Source organism: Gossypium arboreum, chromosome 9 (assembly GCF_025698485.1).
Source record: "Gossypium arboreum isolate Shixiya-1 chromosome 9, ASM2569848v2, whole genome shotgun sequence".
NCBI lineage: Eukaryota > Viridiplantae > Streptophyta > Magnoliopsida > Malvales > Malvaceae > Gossypium > Gossypium arboreum.
This window is the reverse complement of record NC_069078.1, coordinates 49,803,656-49,824,072: the sequence shown is the minus strand read 5'-3', so window position 1 is coordinate 49,824,072 and position 20,417 is coordinate 49,803,656. Positions and strand designations below refer to the sequence as shown.

The 20,417-nt window shown below is 37.9% G+C and overlaps 1 non-coding gene across 1 annotated transcript; it reads left to right on the top strand.

Moving 5' to 3' along the window:
• Nucleotides 1–603: 603 nt before the first annotated feature.
• Nucleotides 604–710, top strand: LOC128281246 (small nucleolar RNA R71). The gene has a single exon (XR_008271459.1). It is a non-coding gene; the product is annotated as a small nucleolar RNA R71 (small nucleolar RNA).
• Nucleotides 711–20,417: the final 19,707 nt, after the last annotated feature.

The following is a 20,417-nucleotide window of genomic DNA, read 5'->3' as shown; positions in this document are numbered from 1 at the left end:
GCTGAACCCTAGCTTTTCTTTTCTTTTCTTTCTTATTTATGTTTTCGACAAGAACATGATAATATGAAACCATGTTATAACTTTTTTATGTTTTATTATTACATAATATTACATAATTTACTTATTTATCCTTTGTAATAAAATTATAAAACCACTAAAAATAAGGGCACTACCGTCCATATCACATGTATATGGTTTATTTACAGCTTAGATGCTTTAATTTAGAAAGCCACTAACAATTCAACCCTTATGTTTTAAACTATCAAGTTTTCAATTTACGCAATTAAGTCCTTTTATTTAATCGGACATTCAAACGATAAAATTAAAATACGAAAATTTCAAACATACAAATTCACACATAATAAACACAAAAAATAATTTTTAAATATTTTTCTGACTCGGATTCGTGGTCCCAAAACCACTGTTCCGACTAAGGTCTAAATCGGGCTGTTACAAATTTACACGAATTATCTACAAATGTTTTGAAAGTTTTGATAATGCTCTAAAACCCTGTTTTGACGAAGGGTACAGGTTAGGGGTGTTGCAATCCCCATGGGAGCATTGAGACCATTATAAAATGTCTCAAGTTGGATGCAATGTGGGATTCTGTGATGAGGGCACTTCTATAATAATTCTTTGTACCTTTCCAACGCTTAATACGAGGACTCATCATCCATTTGTTAGAAAGCAGCGATACAGGTTAGTAGTCTTGCTAAGCGGGAAGTACTTCATGAAGAATATTTCTGCTAGCAAGCCATGTGGAAATTGAATTTGGTGGCAATGCTTTAATCGTAGTGCATCTTCGGGTACTATTGCTAACTTGAAAGAATCACTCACCTCCATAAACAGTCTTAGGCGAAGGTGAGGATCTTCGGTAGGCATTCGACTGAATTGGCCTACTATCTGAAGCATCTGGAACATGACTGGCTTCAGCTCAAACTATTATGCCTCGATTTCGGGTCTCCAAATACTTGGATTAAGATCGTGAAATACTGGCACGTCATACTGTCTTAAAGCTCTATCCCTATCATCAGCAATAAGGATAGGATTTTGAGCAGGGTTTGCTCTGTTTCCTTGATTTGGATTTTCGTCGGTCCTTCTTTGACTTGCTTGTCTACTCTACTGTCGAAAAGTTCTTTCAATCTCAGGGTCTACGGGGAGTAAATTGATAATTCGAGCAATACTCATAAACACCTGAAACAAACACAGAAAAATTAATTAAGTTAAAATTGAACAGAAAAATAAACCAAAATGTAAAATTAACAAATTCACAAATAATGACTTTTTAAAATAGTCCCTGGAAACAGCGCCAAAAACTTGAAACGACGGAAATGTGCAAGTGTACACAATCGCAACAAGTAATAAAGTGACAAGTAAATGTCGAGTTATCGTACCCACAAGGACTGTGAAAAGAATTATTTATGAATTCAATTTTAAAAAAACTTTGGTGAAGAAAATATTTTGATTTGAGGAGGCAATTAAAAACTAGGATTTTAACTAAGTAAAATAAATAAAAATAAAATAAAAGTTCCAATGCACGATTTCAAAAGATGATTTTAATCAAGATGACATAATTGTGCTAGATTAATTACATTTCTTAACATAGAATTATTCAACTCATGTTTATGTTGTTACGAATAAATTCACGGCAACTCGGTAATTTGGTAACTCATAAATATACTCATCTACCAAAATCCATTTATATCTTGACTATATCTCTATTTCAATTAAATTGACTAAACAAATTTTAATAAGCAAATGTGTTAATGCACATACATATTTATGAAATTAAAATAATCTCTTGTACATTTCTCTATACCAATTCAAACAATTGATTCAATCTCATAAGCACATAAAAGATTATGTGAGGTAACTATGTATTTTTACCTTGAAACAGTTTAATCACAATAATCTTGCAAGTTATGCAAGGCTAATGTATCGTTAGATATAGTTGCTAATTTAACCCTTAACTACCTTAGATGATTAAACATGCACTGATTAAGTATCGTGTCAATTAATTACATTTAAATAATTAATTCATTAGTTACCTTACAATTGTAATGCAAGAATAACTTAGTCATGATTTTACTTAATCAAACATCTTATCGAGGCTTATAACAACACAAACACAATATTAATAACTCAAATAGACGAAATGCAATCAACCTAACACTAATTAAATTTAAGCCATGTTAATTAAATTAAACATATCAACATCACAAATATTGATAAACATGTTCATCATAACAACAACAAAATTAAAAGGATAGGGAACAAGAATCAAATCTAGTGTTCCTCCGAGGCTTGACTAGTTTACTCCGCTCCTCCTTCTCAGCTTGTTATTGTTGAACTGAGGCTTCCACGAAAACTTGAATGCTGCTCCAAATGGTGGTTGAATGACTCTTTTTCAAGAGGTGAAATTGGCAAAGGAATAGGGGAAGAAAATGAATAACAATGGAAGGGAATGAATAGAGAGAAGCGAGAGAGAAGTGAATAAATGAATCGGTTTGAGATATGTTTGAAGTGAGCAGCCAATGGGAGTATTTCTAGGTTGAGAAGGCTGCTAAAAATAGCCAAAATCAGCAGCCAAAGACTTCCCCCATGGCTGGCCACACATGTGGCATCTTTGAAGATTTCAAACATGTTATTGTTAGGTAGGGGCAAATCTTGAAAGGCATGAATATTAGAGGGGTTTGAATGCAAATTGAAGGAGTCTTCAAGGGCCATTTTGCAAGTCAAATAATCAGACAAACAAGATGATTGGATCAGCATGTTGGAGTGTTTTGGGCTGCCCAGTGCTCGGTTGGATCAGTTTTCTCAGTTCAACTCAACTAGGCCCCTTTTCATAATTAATTAACAATAATTTATTTAACCCAAATTAAATTAGATTAAAATTAAAATTAAAATTAATTATATTATGAATTAATACACATAATTTGGACGATATTAGGCTGAAAATTTATTTCTCCTTAATGCTTCAAAATTGTTTCTCAGTTTTGTGCTTCTAGTAGTGTCTGCCAAGTCGTTTTTCGCCCTTTGTGCAAATATGTCGAAAACAATCAAAATTAATCAAATTTTATTATGAAATTAATTAAAATTAAACATGTTAATAATTTAAGTACAATTTAATTATTTTATAAAAATTATATATTTTTCGACAAGAATTTTACTGAAACTGCATGAATTTGAGTTTAAAAGGGCATGAAAAAGTGTGTATATTTTTGTGTTTCCAATGCCTGACGATTCCAACCCAATGCTCACTTTTTGAATTGAAATTGAAACAACTTTAAGGGACGATTTTTTACTATTCCATATACTGGAGAGATAGAGAATACCAAATTGCAAAGTATTTAGTATGGGTTCATATCTCACGATTACTGCGTCGGAGCGATAACCAAACTAAGGCTCAATGGGACTTAGTTAAGCATGAAATTAATCATGCTAGATGGAGTATAGAAGTAGCTTTTTAATGGAAATGGTGGAAAGTGAAAAGGGGAAAGGACATGGGAGGCAATTTAGCCAAAATGCTAAAAATTGAAAAAGAATGGCAGAATGCCAAATTCATTGACGCAAGAATGAAGAAACTAAAGGAATTGTAGGGTACCCCAGAGGACACACGGCCGTGCAACATGTCCGTGCGTCGCACACGGCTGAGACACACGCCCGAGTCTCTGCTCATGTAGACAAAAATAGGCCATTTGAATAGCCAATTTTCCACCCCAAATTGGGTCAAACCTACAAGCACCAAATCAAGCAAATTTGCACAACAATTTCAGCCAATTTCTAACCCGAACCATACACCAATCATGCCATAATATTAACAACCATTCCAATCTCAACTCAACAACCAATCTAAACTAAAATCATACTAAGGCATATGTTTCAATACATCATTCAACCTCATGATCAAAACTTACCCAAACTTATCAACATTGACCATTTCTTTTGGTCATTCCAAACATACCATATACCATTTCCAACCATAAGTTCAAACACTTAATTCTTACCACAAACTCATTCATATACATATCCATAATCAAGACAAATCTTATGGCTAGATGTATACACATTTCAAAACATAACCAAAGTATTCCTAGCCTATACATGCCATACTTCAATATTTACACTTTAAAAAGGTACCAAAATATGATTCGATAGTGTGGTGACGATCCTCAATGATCCCCGAGCTCCCGGTAGCTTCGATATCTATAAGATAGATAATAAACACACAAAGTAAGCTTTCAAAGCTTAGTTAGCTAGTATGATAAAAACTCATCTATATACTTAAACATTAACTGTTCATAATAACATACACATCTTCCGAGATTTCTAACAAACCTTTCACCCACTCACTTCTCTCAACTTGTACATACCCGAAGTTCGCAATTGCATAAACAATGCCTTTTAACCAAAGTATTCTTCTCGAAGTTTCGCACACTCAGTACCTTCACGGATGTATTGCACACTAAGTGCCATCCTGGATGTCTTGCACACTAAGTGCCATCCTCGATAATTCGCTCACTAAGAGCCATTTCTGGATGTTTAGCACACTAAGTGTTGTCCTCAGTAACTCGCACACTAAGTGCCATTTTCAAAATCGACATACTTGTAACCACCAATCTAGTAACCAAAAACACAATTTAATCATTCTTAAGCATTATATATAAAGAAATAATACTCTTATAACATACTCACTTACCTCGTACAGATTCGGATAGACAGAATCTACTACTCTACGTCTTTCGACTTTCCCCGATCTAATTCCGAATTCCTCTTTTCTTGATCTATATAAATTAAATTTTAACTCTCTTATTCACCAAATCATTCAAATCAATCCAAATACACACATTTAAGGCATTTTACAAGTTAGCCCTCACATTTTCACATGTTGACAATTTAGTCCCTAATTCACAAAATCACAAAATACATTTAATTTGCATATACTCATGCCTAACAAAATTATCCTAGTACTCATACTAGTCCAAACATTTCATTTATTTCACATTTTAGTCCCTCAATTTACAAATTTCACAATTTGGCCCATTTTACTCAAAATCATTAAAAATCCAAAGACAAAACATGTTAACCCAACACAATCTTCCATTTATCAACAACTAACTTCTCAAAACTCATAGTTTCATCAATGGCACATTTCAAAATCATCAACAAAATCAAAAATTGAGACATGGGCTTGATAGTATTCGAAGTAACGATTACAAAAACATAAAAATTATCAAAAATAGATTAAAATTCACATACCTAATTGATCTTCAAAGTGCCGAATGTTTTTATGCTTCAAACCCTAATTTTATTCTTCAATTTTGGTGGCCATTAAGATGAATGAATCAAATTTTGTCTTTTGTTTCTTAAATTATTAACTAATTTACACATTTACTAAATTAACCTTATTTCATAACATTAAAATTCCACTAATAATGGGCATTTGTGTCCATCCATTATTCCAATGGTCAAATAATCACATAAAGACCTCACAATTATAAAGCCAAATCAAATAAGCACTTTTAACATACAGCAGACAACTTTTATATTTTACGCGATTAGATCCTTTTATTAAATTAAGCACACAAATGATCAAATTTTGTAACACCCCGAAACCGAGACCATCGCCGGTGTCGGACACGAGGGGTTAACAAGCCAAGTTCACATGTTTTGCCCACCAATTTGGCATTTCCAGTCAGGCTGGAAGACTGCGTCACCGTCGCCTTAAAAATCATATCTCGAGTTTCAAAACTCGGAAACTGGTTTCGTAAATTTTCCCTGAATTTAGACTCATATATCCATCCATGGATTTATTTCTAGAATTTTTGGTCTGGCCAATTGGTACAGTTTATTAGTTAAAGTCACCCATGTTACAGGGATCGACTGCTCTGACCTTCTCGCGGTATAACTTGAATATCTCTCTGTACAGGGCTTTAATGCTGGTGCCGTTTGTTTCTAATGAAACTAGACTCAAAATGGAATCTGTACATATAAGGTATGTCTCCTAATTCTTTCTGGATAATTTATAGTTAATTTTAAAGTTGCGACAGGGGACCCAGAAACCATTCTGGCCCTGTTTCACAATAGCTTCAATATCTCTTAACATGTAACTCCTATGATCATTTCGCTTCTTCCATATGAAAATAGACTCATCAAGGTTCATTTACATAGCTTATTCACTATTTAATACCATTCCTACAATTTTTGGTGATTTTTCACATTCACGTCACTGCAGCTGGCAGCATCTGTTTTAAGGTAGGTCTTATCTATTTTTGTAGTCTCCATCAACCAACTAGTCTTGCCATACATAGGTTCACATATGATCATTTTAACCATACCAATGGCTGATCATGTGACCAACACTCCCATTTCCGATCCATAATCACATCATGACACCATATATATACATTCAAACCATAAATAGTCTAAGTTCATGCTTCCTTTTACGAGCCATTTTCGCATGGCCGTATACATATACATCGCCACATTTTTAAACCAACAAGGGTAGTCCTATACATGCCATTTCAAAGTTCAACCAAAATTTATACCAAAATAGAGGCGTGGATAGTGTGGATGACTTCGACTTTATTGATCCCGAGTCCGTTTGCTATCGAGCGAAATCTATAAAACAGAGGGCCAAAGCAACGGGGTAAGCATTTTTATGCTTAGTAAGTCTCAAGGAATATAATCAGCTTTAATTAAAGCAATACATTCACATAACCAAATGCATCATTTCATTAATGCACATTCACATAATCGTACTTACTTCACCATCCCAACACTTATGTTCATACACAAATAACGGCTTCATTAAGGCCGATAACTCGCTCCATCATAGGAGCGGATATTCATCGCTCTTACTCATAGCGCGCAGCACACACCGCACTTACCTTGTCATTGGGAAATTTCACAAGTGCATTAGCTGAAATTTTCCAGCAAGCTTATAATTTTCAAATCACATACCTTCGGAGTTTAACCGGACGTTGCTACTCGTTCAATCGCCTTCGGGACATAGCCCGGTTATGGTAACCCGCACCAAGGCCTACGGGACTTAACCCGGATATCACGATTTGCACAAATGCCTTGGTCTTAGCCGGATTTAACAACTTGCACGAATGCCTTGGTCTTGGCGGATATAGCTACTAGCACAATTGCCTTGGTCTTAACCGGATGTAATTTTCAGCATAATTGTCTTGGGCTTAGCCGGATATCATTCAATTTCTCATGCACACATACATCAACAATCATTGGACATACATATTTCATTTTCGTTACTAAGGCTCAAACACAATTATAATCATTAGCATATTCGCCTTGGGACTTAGCCGGGTGGAATTCAAATACTCATACACACATAATCAATAATCATACACATCCATATTTCATCTCACATAATTCAAGTAAGGTCACTTCTTGAGGACTTACCTCGGTTGTTGTCGAGCGGCTTTTACGGCTATTCGATCACTTTTTCCTTCCCTTGTCCAATTGCGGACCTCTTAGCTCTTGAGCTAATTCAAACAAATTCAATTTATTAAAACCTCATTGTGCTAGCTTATGGCGAATATGACAAGGAATTTAAATGGTCATATGGCCACTCTTTAGCTTGAATACACAATGGTCATGCACATTTTATACTACATCAAGCAATTCAATACAATTTATTTGAGCATCAAGGAAATGCTAAGGCCTTCAATAGGCTACCCAAGGCCGAATATTCATGTACATGTTGAGGCCAATTATGCACTTAATACCTCACAAAAACAGCATGCCTTTTTACTAGTTAATGCTTTGCATATTGTGGCTCAAAACTTATAATATAGCATCAAGCACTTATATGTGTGCTAGGCAATTGTGCTTGCAATTTCACAATTATTCTTCAACATCTTCTTCTTTAAACAAACTTATTCATCACTTCCTTCATAACCAAAACATCATGTGCAAACATATATATACATATATGAGCATGGCCGAATTTCAAGGTGTCCATAGCCATCCAAAACACAAATTTTAACTAACATGCAAGAAGCATGAACAATGCTCATGAATGCATCATGGCCGAATATGGCAATCATGCTCCTTTTCAACTTCAATCATGATAAAACAACAAGAAAACTCAAAATCTTACTCAAGAGTAGACAATCCATCATTGCATGCATCATCATCAAGCTTCACACTTAGCATGCAATGGCTTTATCACCATAACAACTTTGGCCAAACACCATTTCCATGGCATAACAAAGATTTGAGCCATGGCTAACATGCACATCAAGTTAGCAACCAAAACATGCATGAAACTCCCAACACAACCTCATACATACCTTAATCTTGATGCAAATTTAGCCAAATCTCCTTCTTGTTCTCTTCCAAACCAAGCATGAAGCAAAACTCCTATCTCCTCCCTTAGTATTTTCGGCCAAAAGGAAAGAACAAGGATGAACAATTTTTTCTTGTTTTTCTTTCACTTGCACGGCAATGGGGGAGGATGAGCTATTTTCTTGATTTTTTGTTTCTCCTCCAACATCATTAATTATTTTATCATTTAATTCATCATGCATTAACAAAACATGTTTCAACATGTTTTCTTTGCCCATAAACCATGTCATGGCCGGCCACTAGCTTCTTTTGGGGAAATTTGACATGCAAATCCTTTATTTTTGCATGCATGAGCAACTAGTCATCACACATTTTCCCATCATACTTTCAAAGTTCACTACTAGGTCCTTTCTAGTGAAATTCACCTTTATAACACTAAATCAATCATCAAAAATGTCATACATGGATACACACATATTATAGGCATCGAAATAAATTTTAAATTATTTTTATGCCTCGGTTTTGTGGTCCCGAGACCACCTTCCGACTAGGGTCAATTTTGGGTGTCACAACTCTCCCCACTTAAGAAATTTTCGTCCCGAAAATCTTACCGTAAATAGGTTTGGATATCGCTCTTTCATAGAGTTCTCGGTCTCCCAAGTAGCTTCTTCTATCCCGTGCTTGAGCCATAACACTTTCACTAGCGGAACCCGCTTGTTTATAACTCTTTCACTTCTCGTGATAGGATACGAATCGGTTCTTCCTCATAACTCATATTAGCTTGAATTTCAATTTCGATGGACTAATCACGTGCGATGGATCGGATCTATAACGTCGAAGCATCGAAACGTGGAAGACATCGTGAACCTTTTGAGTTCGGGGCAAAATCAAACGATATGCCCTTTGGACCGACTCGCTCGATATCTCATATGGCCCAATGAACCTCGGGCTCAACTTGCCCTTACGGTAGAACTCGAGTATCTCTTTCCAAGGCGATACCTTGAGAAACACTTTATCACCCACCTGATACTCGATATCCTTACGCTTCATATCCGCGTACGACTTCTGACGATCGAAGGCTATCTTCAGACTTTCACGGATTACTTTCACTTTCTATTCAGCATCCCTAATCAAATCCACCCCGAAAATCTTGCTTTCACCAAGCTCAGTCCAAAACAATGGTGTACGGCATTTACGCCCGTACAAAGCCTCGTAGGGTGCCATCTTAATACTTGATTGAAAGCTGTTGTTGTAAGCAAATTCAATCAACGGCAAATACCGTTCCCATGAACCACTAAACTGGAGGACGCAACATCTTAACATATCCTCAAGTATCTGAATTATCCGCTCGGATTGACCATCGGTTTGGGGGTGAAAGGCGGTGCTGAAATGCAACTTGGTACCCAAAGCTTCTTGCAACTTTTTCCAAAATCGTGAGGTAAATCTCGGATCTCTATCCGACACGATGGAAATAGGCACCCCATGTAATCTCACAATCTGAGAAACGTACAATTCCGCTAATTTGTCCATTGAAAAATCCGGACGTTACGGGGACAAAGTGGGCCGACTTAGTCAATCGATCTACCACGACCCAAACCGCATCCTTCTTACTTGCTGACAATGGCAGTCCGGATACAAAGTCCATTGTGACTCGATCCCATTTCCACTCGGGTATCGTGATTGGCTGAAGTAATCTCAAGGCACCGATGTTCCGCTTTCACGTGTTGACATATTAAACATCTCGAAACAAAGTCGGAGATGTCTCGCTTCATACCATGCCACCAAACCGACGTTTCAAATCATTGTACATCTTCGTACTCCGGGTGGATTGCCATTTGGCTACAATGGGCTTCATTCAGAATTATCGAAATGAGTTCAATTCTTTGGGACACACAGACGACTTTTGAACCTCAAACAATCGTCATCGTCGATTTGAAACTCCGAGTCCTTGTTCGAACACACGCAGCCGTTTTGCAACCAACTCGTCGTCGACTTTCGAGCTTCTCGAATTTGGTGTGTCAATAATGGTTTGGCTTTCAATTCAGCCACTAACACACCGTCGGATCGGACGGACAAGTGCACATTCATCGTCGTAAAGTGAATAACGATTTACGACTCAAGGCATCCGCAACCACATTCGCCTTTCCGGGTGATAGTCAATGATCAGCTCATAATCCTTTAACACTCAAGCCAACGTCTTTGTCGCAGATTTAAGTCTCTTTGGGTCATCAAATATTTGAGACTTTTGTGATCCGAGTATACATGGCACCTTTCACCAAATAAGTAATGTCGCCAAATCTTTAAGGCGAATACGATGGCGGCCAATTCGAGATCATGAGTCGGATAATTTTTCTCATGTGGCTTTAATTGCCTCGACGATAGGCCACAACTCGACCTTCTTGCATTAATACATAACCTAACCCAAGTAGAGAGGCGTCGCTATAGATGACAAACTCCTTGCCGGACTCGGGTTGCACTAGAATTGGGGCTTCATCAAATAAGTTTTCATTGATCGAAACTTTTTGGCATTTCTCGTCCATTCGAACTTAACGCCCTTTTGGAGTAGCCGTCATCGGCGTGGCTATCGTTGAGAAGCCTTTACAAATCGTCGGTAATAACCTAAGCAAGCCCCAAAAGGCTCGAACCTCGATAATATTTCTCGGAGGCTTCCAATTAAGTATGGCTGAAATTTTATTGGTCGACTCGAATACCGATGCTGATACCACATGACCCAAGAAGCTAACCTCTCTTAACCGAACTCACACTTGCTGAACTTAGCATATAATTGCTTGTCCCGTAAAATTTGCAAAGACTAACCGCAGTGTTCAAGCATGTTCGGTCTCATTTCTTGAATAGACCAAGATGTCATCAATGAACACGACTACGAATCGATCCAAATATGGTCTAAAGATCCGATTCATTAAATCCATAAATACCGTAGGGCATTAGTGAGCCCAAACGGCATCACTAGGAACTCATAGTGACCATATCTCGCTCGAAGGCGGTCTTGGGCACGTCTTAATCTCGGATTCGCAATTGATAGTAGCCCGATCTCAAATCTATTTTCGAGAACACCGAGGCTCCCTTCAGATTGATCGAACAAGTCATCAATACGCGGCAACGGATATTTGTTCTTTATCGTCGCTTTATTAAGTCGACGATAGTCGATGCACGATCGCATGGTTCCATCCTTCTTCTTCACGAACAACACCGGCGCACCCCAAGGCGAAAAACTCGGGCGAGCAAAACCTCTATCCACCAATTCTTGCAACCGAACTTTCAACTCCTTTAATTCCGTTGGTGCCATACGATCTGACGGTTATCGAAATTGGAGTGGTACCGGTACCAATTCGATGCCAAATTCTATTTCCGAACAGTGGTAAACCCGCAATTCTTTGGGAAAACATCCGGTATTCACAAACCACGGGCGCAGATTCGGGTTTCTTCTCGATTCCTTGTCATCGAAAGCACGACGCAAGGTATGCTTCGCACCCTTTTCTTACATATTTCGGGCCAACATCGCGATATTACGGTGGCAACCCTTTTAAGTCCAGTAGACTCAACCCGAATTATTTCATTATTCGCGCACCTCAAATCGATGGTCTTGCTCTTGCAATTTACAACTGCATCGTGCATGGTCAACCAATCCAAACCAAGAATAACATCGAACTCATCGAACGGCAAAAGCATCAAGTCCGCCGGAAAACAAGAACCTTGGAACACTAGGGGACTTTTCTTGCACACTTTGTTGACAAGCACGTAATGACCCAAGGGTTTGACACCGAATTACAAACTCAGAGACTCAATGGGCAAAGTCTTCTTTGGATGCTAAGGTTTCACATATATATGAATGAGTAGAACCAGGGTCAATCAAAGCAATCACATTTGTATTGAAAAGAGTGAAAGTACCGGTAATGACATCTGGAGAGGCAGCATCCTCGCGTGCGCGTATGGCATAAGTCCTCGTAGGAGCACGAGCCTCAGATCTGATGGTAGCATCTCTAGATCCTCTCTGACCGCCACTGACATTGCCCATATATCTAGGTGGCCTACCTCGAGCAGAGGTAGCACCCGGGTTTCCACTCTGACTCACATTCTGTTCAAGCATCCTCGGGCAATCCTTCATAAAGTGGTCGGCCGTTCCACACTTATAACAGGAGCGATCACGAAACCAACAGCTCCCCGAATGCCATTTGCCACAATGTGGACACTCCGCCCTCTCTCGCGATCATTTCCACCATCGGCGATCTAAGTGACTCGTGTGGTCACAGGGGTCGATCGCGTCCTCGTCTAGAAAAGCCCAAACGCCTCTAGACCGGCTCACATCATCTCGAAATCTCTTCGATGCTTGTTGAAGAGACTTTCCGAGGACCTCTTCGAATTCTCCGGTTCCCACATCAACTTTTTGTTTCTCCTTTCTAAGCTCTTGACTTTACAAGCTCGCTCAACAAGTACTACGAACTCTCGTATCTCGAGAATGCCAACGAACATCCTTATATCATCATTCAGCCCATCCTCGAAGCGTTTACATAATAGCTTCGGACGAAATGCATTCTCGCGTCTGGCTAAGCCTCACAAACTTTCGTTCGTAGTCGGTAACGGACATAGAACCTTGCTTAAGATCAAGAAATTCCTTCGCTTTTGGTCAATGAATCTCGACTAATATACTTTTTTCGAACTCGGTTTGAAAGAATTCCCAAGTCACTTGCTCTCTAGGCACCACAAGTCGAGTACTCCACCAATAGTAGGCGGACTCACGTAGCAAGGAGATGGTACAGTTTAAGCACTCATCGGGTGTACAGATAGCTCATCAAGCACCGGATAGTGTTATCTAACCAAAATTCAGCGCTTCGGCATCATCATCATCCGTAGCCTTAAATTCAGTGGCCCCATGTTTTGAATCCTATCGATTGGGGCTTACTTGACCTTATTTGGTCAGTCACCGGAGGTATTGTAGGTGCGGGGGTTGCATTTGTCGGGAATGGAGGTTGTGGAACAGCCGTGTTGGTTCGAATGTATTGATTAAACCATTCGTTCATCACACTATAAAAGGCTTGCTTAGCCTCATCATTCGGATTGCTGGCTAGGTTGAGAGTCCGCCGGCGCTGTCCCTTGCGCGGGAGCAGGCGCCACACTCTCCACACCATCAGCTATCGCTCGGTTGGGATCGAGATCCATTGCTAATAACAAACACAAAGTCAAATTGTCAGAAATCACCACACTATCGATTCATCATTTAATGGCATGTATAGCTAGACCCCAAACACATCACGGTAGTCCTAGAATCGACTAAACCGTGGCTCGATACCAATAAAATTGTAACACCCGAACCCGAGACCATCGCCGTGTCGGACACGAGGGTTAACAAGCCAAGTTCACATGTTTTGCCCACCAATTTGGCATTTCCAGTCAGGCTGGAAGACTGCGTCACCGTCGCCTTAAAAATCATATCTCGAGTTTCAAAACTCGGAAACTGGTTTCATAAATTTTCCCTGAATTGAGACTCATATATCCATCCATGGATTTATTTCTAGAATTTTTGGTCTGGCCAATTGGTACAGTTTATTAGTTAAAGTCACCCATGTTACAGGGATCGACTGCTCTGACCTTCTCGCGGTATAACTTGAATATATCTCTGTACAGGGCTTTAATGCTGGTACCGTTTGTTTCTAATGAAACTAGACTCAAAATGGAATCTGTACATATAAGGTATGTCTCCTAATTCTTTCTGGATAATTTATAGTTAATTTTTAAAGTTGCGACAGGGGACCCAGAAACCATTCTGGCCCTGTTTCACAATAGCTTCAATATCTCTTAACATGTAACTCCTATGATCATTTCGCTTCTTCCATATGAAAATAGACTCATCAAGGTTCATTTACATAGCTTATTCACTATTTAATACCATTCCTACAATTTTTGGTGATTTTTCACATTCACGTCACTGCAGCTGGCAGCATCTGTTTTAAGGTAGGTCTTATCTATTTTTGTAGTCTCCATCAACCAACTAGTCTTGCCATACATAGGTTCACATATGATCATTTTAACCATACCAATGGCTGATCATGTGACCAACACTCCCATTTCCGATCCATAATCACATCATGACACCATATATATACATTCAAACCATAAATAGTCTAAGTTCATGCTTCCTTTTACGAGCCATTTTCGCATGGCAGTATACATATACATCGCCACATTTTTAAACCAACAAGGGTAGTCCTATACATGCCATTTCAAAGTTCAACCAAAATTTATACCAAAATAGAGGCGTGGATAGTGTGGATGACTTCGACTTTATTGATCCCGAGTCTGTTTGCTATCGAGCGAAATCTATAAAACAGAGGGCCAAAGCAACGGGGTAAGCATTTTTATGCTTAGTAAGTCTCAAGGAATATAATCAGCTTTAATTAAAGCAATACATTCACATAACCAAATGCATCATTTCATTAATGCACATTCACATAATCGTACTTACTTCACCATCCCAACACTTATGTTCATACACAAATAACGGCTTCATTAAGGCCGATAACTCGTTCCATCATAGGAGCGGATATTCATACGCTCTTACTCCTAGCGCATAAAGCACACACCGCACTTACCTTGTCATTGGGAAATTTCACAAGTGCATTAGCTGAAATTTTCCGAAAGCTTATAATTTTCAAATCACATACCTTCGGAGTTTAACCGGACGTCGCTACTCGTTCAATCGCCTTCGGGACATAGCCCGGTTATGGTAACCCGCACCAAGGCCTACGGGACTTAACCCGGATATCACGATTTGCACAAATGCCTTCGGGTCTTAGCCCGGATTTAACAACTTGCACGAATGCCTTGGTCTTGGCGGATATAGCTACTAGCACAATTGCCTTGGTCTTAACCGGATGTAATTTTCAGCATAATTGTCTTCGGGGCTTAGCCCGGATATCATTCAATTTCTCATGCACACATACATCAACAATCATTGGACATACATATTTCATTTTCGTTACTAAGGCTCAAACACAATTATAATCATTAGCATATTCGCCTTCGGGACTTAGCCCGGGTGGAATTCAAATACTCATACACACATAATCAATAATCATACACATCCATATTTCATCTCACATAATTCAAGTAAGGTCACTTCTTGAGGACATACCTCGGTTGTTGTCGAACGGCTTTTACGGCTATTCGATCACTTTTTCCTTCCCCATGTCCAATTGCGGACCTCTTAGCTCTTGAGCTAATTCAAACAAATTCAATTTATTAAAACCTCATTGTGCTAGCTTATGGCCGAATATGACAAGGAATTTAAATGGTCATATGGCCACTCTTTAGCTTGAATACACAATGGTCATGCACATTTTATACTACATCAAGCAATTCAATACAATTTATTTGAGCATCAAGGAAATGCTAAGGCCTTCAATAGGCTACCCAAGGCCGAATATTCATGTACATGTTGAGGCCAATTATGCACTTAATACCTCACAAAAACAGCATGCCTTTTTACTAGTTAATGCTTTGCATATTGTGGCTCAAAACTTATAATATAGCATCAAGCACTTATATGTGTGCTAGGCCGAATTGTGCTTGCAATTTCACAATTATTCTTCAACATCTTCTTCTTTAAACAAACTTATTCATCACTTCCTTCATAACCAAAACATCATGTGCAAACATATATATACATATATGAGCATGGCCGAATTTCAAGGTGTCCATAGCCATCCAAAACACAAATTTTAACTAACATGCAAGAAGCATGAACCATGCTCATGAATGCATCATGGCCGAATATGGCAATCATGCTCCTTTTCAACTTCAATCATGATAAAACAACAAGAAAACTCAAAATCTTACTCAAGAGTAGACAATCCATCATTGCATGCATCATCATCAAGCTTCACACTTAGCATGCAATGGCTTTATCACCATAACAACTTTGGCCAAACACCATTTCCATGGCATAACAAAGATTTGAGCCATGGCTAACATGCACATCAAGTTAGCAACCAAAACATGCATGAAACTCCCAACACAACCTCATACATACCTTAATCTTGATGCAAATTTAGCCAAATCTCCTTCTTGTTCTCTTCCAAACCAAGCATGAAGCAAAACTCCTATCTCCTCCCTTAGTATTTTCGGCCAAAAGGAAAGAACAAGGATGAACAATTTTTTCTTGTTTTTCTTTCACTTGCACGGCAATGGGGGAGGATGAGCTATTTTCTTGATTTTTTGTTTCTCCTCCAACATCATTAATTATTTTATCATTTAATTCATCATGCATTAACAAAACATGTTTCAACATGTTTTCTTTGCCCATAAACCATGTCATGGCGGCCACTAGCTTCTTTTGGGGAAATTTGACATGCAAATCCTTTATTTTTGCATGCATGAGCAACTAGTCATCACACATTTCCCCATCATACTTTCAAAGTTCACTACTAGGTCCTTTCTAGTGAAATTCACCTTTATAACACTAAAATCAATCATCAAAAAATGTCATACATGGATACACACATATTATAGGCATCGAAATAAATTTTAAATTATTTTTATGCCTCGGTTTTGTGGTCCCGAGACCACCTTCCGACTAGGGTCAATTTTGGGCTGTCACAAATTTCATACGAAACTTTCACACATGCTCATTCACTTATCAAAAACACGAAAAATAATATTTAAATATTTTTCTGACACGGATATGTGGTCCCAAAACTACTATTCCGACAAGGGTGTCAATCGGACTGTTACAATTGTCCTCCTTAGGGATTTTCATCTCTGAAAATCTTACCGTTGAATAGATTCAGATATTGTTGTCTCATAGCATCTTCAGACTCCCATGTGGCCTCTTCAATATCATGTCGATGCCACATCACTTTTACTAACGAAATTTTCTTATTTCGCAGCTCCTTAACCTCTTGAGGTAAGATACGGATCGGCTTTTCTTCGTAAGTCATATCAAATTGAATTTCAATCTCAGACGGAGGAATCACGTGTGAAGGATCTGATCTATATCGTTGAAGCATTGATACGTGAAACACATTATGAATCTTTTCTAACTCTAGTGGCAACAATAATCTATAGGCTACCAGCCCAATATGCTTGGTAATCTCATATGGTCTAATGAACTTCAGACTTAGCTTGCCTTTACGGCCGAATCGAAGCATTTTCTTCCATGGAGACACTTTCAGAAATACTTTGTCACCAATCTCAAATTCAATGTCTTTTCGTTTCAAATCCACATATGATTTCTGACGATCAGAAGCTATTTTCAAACTATCTCAGATCACTTTTACTTTTTGTTCTGTCTCTTTTATCAAATCGACCCCTTGTATCTTATTTCCACTTAGTTCAGTTCAGAACAAAGGTGTACGACATTTACGACCATATAAAGCTTCGTATGGTGCCATTTTAATGCTTGACAGAAAACTGTTACTATAAGCGAATTCAATCAAAGGCAGATATGATTCCCACGTTCCTTCAAACTCAAGAATGCAGCATCTTAACATATCCTCGAGTATTTGAATAATCTTCTTGGATTGACCGTCTATTTGCCGATGAAAAGCAGTACTGAGGTACAATTTAGTACCTAAAACATTTTGCAATTTCTTCCAAAATCGTGATGTAAATCTCGGATCTCTATCTGACACTATAGACAATGGTACACTATGCAATTTCATGATATCAGAAATATATAACTTGACTAATTTATCAATAGAGTAATCGGATCGAACCGAAATAAAATGAGCTGATTTCATCAATTGATCAAGTACAATCCAAATAGCATCTTTCTTTCTCAGAGACAAGGGCAAACCTGAAACAAAGTTCATTGTCACTCGGTCCCATTTCCACTCAGGAACCATAATTGGTTGTAACAAACCAGAGGGCACTTGATGTTCAGCTTTAACTTGCTGACAGATCAAACATTTAGAAACAACGTCAAAGATGTCTCTTTTCATTCCAGACCACTAGTAATGCTGTTTCAGATCATTGTACATTTTTGTACTACCTGGATGCACAGATAACCGACTATTATGAGCTTCATTCAAAATCATCTGAATTAACTCTGGATTTCTCGGAACACAAATTCGATCTCAAAATCTCAAACAATCATCTTTATCAATTCTGAACTCTAAATCAGACTCTAAATCACACTAAGCTCTTTTATCTAAAATCTCATTATCAATTTTCTGAGCTTCGATAATCTGCTGTAAGAACAGAGGTCTCGCTTTCAATTTAGCTAAAATCGAACCATTATCAGATATACACAAATGAGCATTCATAGCATGCAATGCAAAAAATGATTTTCGACTCAAAGCATCAGCAACAACATTTGCCTTTCCTGGATGATAGTCAATAACAAGCTCGTAATCTTTCAACAATTCTATCCATCTTCTCTGACACAGATTCAATCTTTCTGTGTCATCAGATATTTCAAATTCTTATGATCAGAATATACGTGACATTTCTCACTAAACAGATAGTGACACCAGATCTTCAAAGCAAACATGATCGCAGCTAGCTCAAGGTCATGAGTCAGATAATTCTTTTCATGTGGCTTTAATTGCCTTGAAGCATAAGCAACGACTTTACCTTCTTGCATCAAAATACATCCCAAATCGTTCAACGAGGCATCATTGTAAATTACAAATTCTTTACCTAATTCGGGTTGTACCAATATCAAAGCTTCAGTTAACAAAGTTTTCAACTGATCAAAGCTGTTATGACACTTCTCTGACCATTCAAACTTTATATCTTTCTGAAGTAACTTCGTTAGCGGAGTTACAATCATCGAAAAGCCTTTTACGAATCGTCTATAATAACCGGCAAGTCCCAGAAAACTAAAAACTTCAGAGATGTTCTTCAGAGGCTTCCAATCTAAAATAGCTGAAATTTTGCTCGGATCAACTCGAATACCAGATGCTGATACAATATGGCCCAGAAAACCAACTTCTTGCAACCAGAATTCACATTTGCTAAGCTTTGCATACAATTGCTTATCTCACAAAGTCTGTATCACTATTCTCAGATGCTCGGCATGTTTAATTTCATCTCGTGAATAAATCAATATGTCATTAATGATCTAAATACGGTCTGAAAATTTTGTTCATCAAATCCATAAAGATAGCAGGTGCATTTGTTAATCCGAAAGGCATAACTAAGAATTCATAGTGGCTGTACCTCATTCGAAAAGCAGTTTTTGGTATGTCAGAGTCTTTTACTTACAACTAATAATATCTGAATCTCAAATCTATCTTTGAAAACGCACCAGCTCCTTTCAACTGATCAAATAGATCGTTAATTCGGGGCAGAGGATACTTATTCTTAATAGTCACTTTGTTCAACTGATGATAATCTATATACATTCTCATCGTACCATCTTTCTTTTTCACAAACAACACCGGAGCACCCCAAGGTGAGAAACTCGGTCTAGCAAACCCTCTATCGGTTAATTCTTACAACTGTAACTTTAATTCTTTTAATTCGGTCAGAGCCATTCTATACGGTGCTATCGAAATCAGAGTAGTTCCCGATAATAACTCAATGCCAAATTTAACTTCTTGTATCGGAGGTAAACTCGGAAGTTCCTCAGGAAACACATCAAGAAATTCAGATACAACAGGTACTGACTCAACTTTTTTTTTTGACATTTTCGAGTCAATCACATAAGTAAAGTAAGCTTCACATCTTTTTCTCACAATATTCAAAGCTTTCATCGAAGATATTGCAACAAGTAATCCCTTCAAATCTCTAGATTCAATTTGAACTACTTCACCACTCTCGCATCTCAAATCAACAGTTTTCGTTTACAATTCACAATAGCATCGTGCAAAATTAACGAATCCATACCCATAATTATATCAAATTCATCAAAAGGTAACAGCATCAAATCAGCCGGAAAACAAGTGTATCGAAACATTAACGGACAATTCTTACAGACTTTATCAACCAACACACATCTACCTAGGGGGTTTAAAACTCTAATTAGAAACTCAGTAGACTCTACAGGCAAAGTCTTATTGTTCACTAAGTTCATGAATATATACGAATGTGTTGATCTAGGATCTATCAAAGCAATCATAGAAATATCATAAAGAGTGAATGTA